The sequence below is a fragment of the Dipodomys merriami genome, unplaced genomic scaffold (assembly GCF_024711535.1).
Source record: "Dipodomys merriami isolate MVZ:Mamm:240054 unplaced genomic scaffold, mDipMer1.0.p SCAF_402, whole genome shotgun sequence".
Lineage (NCBI taxonomy): Eukaryota > Metazoa > Chordata > Mammalia > Rodentia > Heteromyidae > Dipodomys > Dipodomys merriami.
In genome coordinates, this window is record NW_027205627.1 from 15,243 (window position 1) to 22,721 (window position 7,479).

Below are 7,479 nucleotides of genomic sequence, written 5' to 3' on the forward strand. Positions count from 1 at the left end.
ACTTGGGAAACTCCAAACACTCTTAATGCCTTTAAAGTGATCATGCTTAGTTCCAGGGCCTCAATGGACCCTCTAGGTAATCTTACGATATGATTGCAAATTCAATCTTGGAGCAGACACTCTGCGTATGTCTTCCAATTTTGAGTATACCCAAATTCAAATTGAGACTGAATAAGTGAGGTAAATACTGTGGTGATTCTGTCCACATATGGAGTACTGCAATGACTGTGTTGCAGAGAGGGCACACAAGAGGTCCTATTTGTGCTGTCATTGAGCTCAGACCTCATGTGCATGAAATTCATGATAGTTCAGTAAAATGTGATCCAAGACAACTTGGAACAACTTGTTGCCCTTCTCAGAAGCAAGAGTCTGTTTAAAAAACCACTGAAACTGATCAGCTCCATTCTTTCCAGGTCAACTACCTGGGGAAAATTGGACATTTCCAATTGGACATTTCCAAGAAACTTACCTAGAGGTAGTGAAGGCCAAACTTTGAGATGAGCAGTAAGTACAAATCATAGCCAGGGGAAATGTCTGGTGGTATTCCAGGAGACCACTATTGGAGATGTTACTGGCCAACTGTAGTGGAATCTGTACTTTGGTTCCTTTGGCCAATCCACACCTGACCATTCTCAAACACCTTAAATTAAGTAAGGAGAGACTTCTTAGCTAGTGGGTCATTCAAACCTCATATTTTCAAATACAAACTACATATTTACAAATTTTATATTTACTTAGGAGCTTAAAGCTAGAAACCAGAAACAACAGGTTAAATTAGTTTTATTCTGTTGATCTCCACAATCTATGATCTCCATAATTGAATTATTCCAATATGTGCTTTTATTTATCAGCAGGATTTGTTTATTTGAAATGCCACCATGTAAAATAACTAGGACCCACTGGTACGATTTAATGGGAAATATTTGGACTAAACATAATACTTGACCAGATAAATGGTGATAAGTGAAATGAATCCCAACATAGGGGCAAAAGTGTTTTTTGTCATTTCTTGCTATTGTTTCTAACATATTTATAATGTTCCATGTGATTTTTGTTTCTTTGTATTCTGTCCCCCAAAAAACAGCATAACCCCTGTTTCCAATGTTTTTGATGTTGGTGCCCTCCATCTTGTATATACACTTCTCTAGTTTGGAGAAGGAAAGGGAAAAATAGAATACTTAAATGGGAATAGAGGTTGACCCATTGTAACAATAAGATGCACAAGACACTGTTGAAAAACAAATTTTAAAATTTAGGCGGGGTTCGGGGGGAGTGTTTAGGGTAGTTTTGAAGCTAAGAGGTTAGGGATGGTAGGGGACATATAAAGCAGGAGGTAACAATGCTTGATAGAATATGTATGCTTTCCTTCCTCATGTAACTAACACCTCTGTACAGTATTTTTACAATAAATATATAAAAATAAAAGAATAAATATACTTCAAAGGTAATCTGTGTGGTGGTTGGAGGCCAATGGTACAGAAAGACTTACAAGGATTGAATACTGGAAACAAATTACCTAAAAACTGAGATGATGCTGAGTATAATCCTAAATGCTCAGTTGACTGAATTCTGAGGATTTGTGTTTGAAGCCAACCCAGACAGGAAAGATGAGACTTTTATTTCCAATGAAGGTGCAAAAAAAGATACTACTGGAGTTGTGGCTAAAGTGGTAGCCTTGAGTAAAACTGCTCTGGGACAATGCCCAGAGCATGAGATCAAACCTAAGACCAGCCCCCAGTCACTTATAAAAAAGTTGTGTGTCTGTGTGTGGTGGCAGATCCCTTTACAAGTTTGATGATAGAACAAGCATTTCAACAATGAGTCATGGTGTCAATATTTACCTCTTTAGTAATTGTTTTCATAGTAATGTGTACAAGGGTGCTTTATCTCTTCTATAACAGGTATTTTTTTCCGTGACTGACTGAAAAACTGCCTTAATCAAACCCTTTTTAAAATCAAAATATCTTATTGGATACTGCTGAATAGGAAAGTCAATGATTATTGTTTGAAAGAAAAGAAAGCAAAATCAGATGGGAGAATTGTAGAAGTTAAATCTTGAAGTGCTTGACTGATATAAGCACTGCCCTTTTAAAGGTAGTCAAAACCTTACCAATTTTAGAGAAGTGCTAAGGGCTAGAGGCATGGCAATAGTAGTAGAACACCAGCTGGGTAAAAGTTGGTTATTTTTTATATGGCCAGGTGTTCGGATTTGGTTGATTGTTAAGGCTTTTGACTAGTTTGAAAGGGGTCAAAAGTTTGAGCCATCACAAAAGATGATCCCAAAGCTCAAATTCATGGGAGCTGGGCTGCCTATCCAGTGTGCTTATTCAACTTGGACATGTGATAGCATGCCTTTTGCAGGAGTAAACTTTGCCTTGCTGAGATGGTGTTTGTAGAATACCTTAATTGCCCCCGGTATTTCCAACACAGATATTCTGTGCTATTCATGAGGAATCCTAGGAACCCCTCATAGGAGACACATCCAGCTGCCCTGTTGAGCAAAACTCCTGGATGTTCTAAACATGCCATCCTTGGTAGCTGATAGTGGAACTAGGTATAAAGTTAATCAGCAACATCAGTAAGAGGCACAAACAGGCACCCTCAGAAGCAAGCTACCTCATGCATTGGCCTTGGTAGAAAAAAATGAAACTATGTATCCTGTTTTGCTACTTGTGTCTTTGTAGGGATGGTGTATGAGAGAAGTGTCTTAGATTCAGGCTCTTAAATTCTTTCTGTCTAACAGTCTTGATCTGCAAATGCATTTGTCCAGCTAGGAAGAGTGAAAATTTGGAGATGGATTCATCTCTGAGAAAAATCTCTAATAATGGAGTTGAGAAAAGGGAGGAACAAAAAACACAGTCTGAAGGGCAAAGCATACCAAAAAATCTTACTCCCATTACAGCATGTCTCTGTGATTTAAGAATTGTAAATCTAGGAAGCCCAAGAAAATTGTAGCTAAAAAGCCTCCCTCATACATTGTAGGGAAAGATATGACAATATGTGTTAAGGCTGATTTTTATTTTTGAGCTCAAATTTTAATGTTCATTTGGTAAACTAAATCCTCAATATCCCTGTCTCTGTGTAAATACCCATCAACATGAAATATAAAGTGATTTTGATAAAAAAATAAAAATGACTCAGGAGAAATTTTAAATGCAAAAACAATCTTCACAGAAGCAAACTCTCAGAGATATTTCATGACTTTGACAAGGATAAAGTGGGTGAAGTTAGTATATAAATTTAGAAGTATGACAATGCACAAAAACATAAAAAGATACTCATCTATTTCATTATATACCCAAAGCAGAAAGCAAATCTTGGTTAGATGATTTTTTAAAACCCAGTCTCTCAGGTACTGGGAAGGTGGCTCAATGGTAGAGTGCCTGCCTTGCATGTATGAGGCCTTGGGTTTGATTTCTCAGCATCACATAAGCAGAAAAAGATGGAAGTGGTGCTGTGGCTCAAGTGGTATCACTAGCCTTGAGCTGAGGGACAGCACCAAGCCCCAGAGTTCAAACCCCATGACCAACAAAATAAAAATAAAAATAAAAAACAAAACACAGTCTCTCACTTTTGTGTCCTCAACTCTAATAACTCTGCTTCAGCCTAGGGCTAATATTTTAGGTGTGGACATATATCAACACTCCTGAATCAGACTCCACTTGATTATTTTTTAAATACATATTTTGTTCTTAAGTTTCCTCTTTATAAATTCACATACACCTATAAAAAATGGTGTGGCCATCCCAGTAACCTTCTCAAAGTACCTCCTTATGACAACTTACAAAAATTGTATTATATTACAACAAGGAAAACAATGCTAAAAATAAAGAAAACAAATTATGAAATATTAATGATTAATAAAATAAAAAACAAAACAATTACCAGTGTTTTCAATATTTGAAGTGTACTACAAATTAGATTTTATTCTTGCCATATTTCTTTACATTTAACACTAAGATTATGATGTTCAACAAGAATTTTATAGGCTATGAGTAGTATCTAAATCACCCACTAAGTTTACCATTTATAGTTCATCTCATAATTTGTATATGGCTTATATCATCATTTGTTCCTCACTAACATATGAAGTAAGGAAGGCCTACAGTTTTAACAGAATCTGTGTAGTTAACAGAGTCAACTCTTTATTCTGCTCCTTTACACAAGGACTTTGCAACTTCTCATTAGTAAAGTTTGTATAAAATCTGAAATGTACATACTTAGTACTACTTATCTGCTACCATAAATCTTAAATACTTTATAGAAAAGTATTATGACCTGCCAAACAGTCCCAGTTTTGGCATATATAAGCAAATTCCCAAAATTAAATATATTGAAAACATTAAAACGTTTAACAAATATTAAAATTGTTGCAGTGTTCATTACTACAGATCCCTTGTATAGAATAATTGAATTACTCCTCCAACACATCTCTTGAACAACAAATATCTGGAATTATTTTGTTTTTGACATGTCAATCTTGACTTTATTCTTAAATGTGTACTTATGTAAGAAGTACATGGTTCTAAAATTTGACGACAATTCTTTTAAACTTACTTTTTGTTGAATTGTCTAGTTTAAGAAAATCAATTACAATTTATCTATAGAAATGTTCTGTGCTCAATTCAGCATCACATACACTAACATTGGAATGATACAGAGAAGATTAGCATGGCCACTGAGCAAGGACCACAGGAAAATTCCTGAAGCATTCCATCACCCAATTTGTTAGGAAATAGAAAGACTTGGAAAAAAATTATTAAGTGAAGTAAGCCAAGTCCAAAGAAACATAGGTCCCATGATTTCTCTAATTTTCAATACCTAATGTATGTCTGAGATAAGCAGAAAAGGTCAAAAGTTATGTGTATATGACCAGATAAGATTATGTTAAGGGAAATGAAACCCAAGTTTTTTTCTTGCTATTGTTTCTCACGTACTTATAACGTTCAGTGTGTTTTTTTTTGTTTCTTTATAGGTTCCTCCCCCATGCTATAACACCTGTTTTCACTGTATTTGAAGTTGGTGCGCCTACATCTTGTATATACTCTCCTCTAATTTGCTGAGGGGAAGGAAAAAAAAACCAAAATGCTTAAATAGGTATACAGGTAGACCTATTGTAACAATGAGATACACAAGACACTGTGTTGTAAAGTGAACTTTAAAATTGAGGCTGGGAAAGGGAGGAGGTTAATGGACTTGTGGAGGTGGGAGGGAAGGGATGGTAGGGGAACAATAAAGGAGGAGGTAACAATGCTTGTTATGAAATGTACTCATCACCTTGCTCATGTAAGTGTTACCCCTCTGTACAGTATTTTTACAATAAGAACGTATAAAAATGTTCTGAGATGGAAGAGTTTATTTCTTTTATTTTACACATGTAATATTTTTAGCAAAGAAATTCATGCAGAACTCCAATATGAAGGCATTTTGAATAAATATGTGTGTGAATGCACGCATGTGCTCAAGCACTTGAATGTGTGTTGACGTGCTCAGAGTTTGAAATCAGGGCTTCAAGGTCTTGCTAGGCCTTTTCTCTCTAGTTACTAAATGAGCTACATCTCCATTCTTGGCCCTTTGCTAGTTCATTAAAATTTTTGAAAAATAATCGCATGAATTTATTTGCCCCGATTGGCTTCCAACTGTTATCCACAGATCTCAGGCTCCTGTGTAGATATCCCTAGTAGTTAGGATTACAGGTGTGACAAACCAGCAAAGGCTTTCAGAATAACGTTAAAAGTAGAAGAAAATTAACTTCAGAGGGCATGTTTTAGCATCTCCAATTTTAAAGCATTTTGGAGTGTTTATTTATGATTTTTTTTTTTTACTTTTTGGATACTTATAAGACAGTAGGTGATGAAATTTAAAAGTTTTACTACTTTTTAAAAATGATACTTGAATTGTGGGACAGAAGAAATTTGGACCTCAATGTATAAGCTCAGTTCTGTGCATGATAACCCAATGTCACCAACACAATCTGTATTGAAGACAAATGTGACAGAAAACAATCACCATGGGCAATATTTAGTATGCTATTGTTTCTTGGACAATATGAATATTGAATTGAGAGTGTCATAGAATGGAGAGATTTTATCTCCCTTTTGTGTATTGCTGAAAGGCTTTCAGAAACTTTGACTCATTTCTTTCCTCACTGTGTGTGTCTTTAGGCCATGCACTTACGGCCTTTAATTACAATTTTTCCCAACACTAAAATGGTAATAACATTAGCATTATAGTAAATGTTATCTTAACAATTAAGGGAATAAAACTTGTGAAATACTTAACATAAACTTTTAGAAATGAGCTTTGAGTTTAGCCAGCAATCTTTTCTAAATACTAAATAGAATGTGATAAGTAGTACAGAAACCATTACATGAAGTGAGCAACTAGAAGTAATATCTATTGATCATGCTCTCCTTCCAAGGAAGCCAGGTGGACAACTTCTCATGCTGTAAATCAAACTGGTTATGTTATGTCTTGATAGTGTAAAAATATCAGGGACAGAATGATGAAGGAATGTTGTAGACTGAGGTGAAATCCATATGAAAATGTGCAAAACTGATAAAACATAAAAGTATCTGAGCAGTATTTTGTGTTTTACAACATGTAAGTTACATCGCAAAGATAAAGAAGACATAGAAGAATAAATTCTTTTTTTGTTGTCCTATCATAGGTCCTTAGAAGAATGAACTCTTTCCTTATTCTTGTACAGGCATCATCGGATGAGAGGAACTGTATTTTTTTTTTTTGTTTGCTTCCTTCCATTTGTTCTTCAGTTTGAAATCTGAGCTGCTTGAGACTGAAAGAAACCAAGAGAAATTAGACAAACAGGCTTTGGAAAGAACAATGTAAAATAAATAAAATACAGCCTTGTAACAGGTCTAACTAAATTGAGTTATATAGTGCCAATTTTTAACAGAAAATGATATAAGCAATACCATGTTATTGCAAACTGAAAAATGTTAGGAGTTGCTTCATTTTTTTTCTTTGCTACTACCTTGAATTAATTATTGATCTGGTTTAGCGAAATTAAAGATGAGATTAACCAGAACCTGGATTAAAAATGGACAAAAGTTCTGAATAGACGTTCTCCATAAAGCCCTGAAAATTTCCTGTGGGTTTACAAAGTTGTGTTTAATACAACTTCTATGCTGCCTTAATGCTTTTTGAGCAGAAGTCATTAGAGAAATATAATTCAAAATTACTATGATACATCTTCATAACTATTATATCTCATTAAAAAATCAATGGAACCAGTTATGGTGGTAAAGGCTTGTAATTCCAAGCATTTAGGAGGTTGGATTTAAGTCTAAGGCCAGTCTAGGGTACTGCAGATAGTAAAATCCTGCCCTTTTTACCTTTGAATAAACGGTAATAATGTTGGTGAGAGTGTGGAGAAAAGGAAATTTTCTACACTATTGGTCAAAAAACAGGTTAGTATTCTCGTTGTAGAAAGTAGTATGCAAGTTTTTAAAGAAATAC

At 34.9% G+C, this 7,479-nt stretch overlaps 1 pseudogene; it reads left to right on the top strand.

Moving 5' to 3' along the window:
* Positions 1-4,616: 4,616 nt before the first annotated feature.
* Positions 4,617-4,729, top strand: LOC138806647 (U6 spliceosomal RNA; annotated as a pseudogene).
* The last annotated feature ends 2,750 nt before the right edge of the window (positions 4,730-7,479 follow it).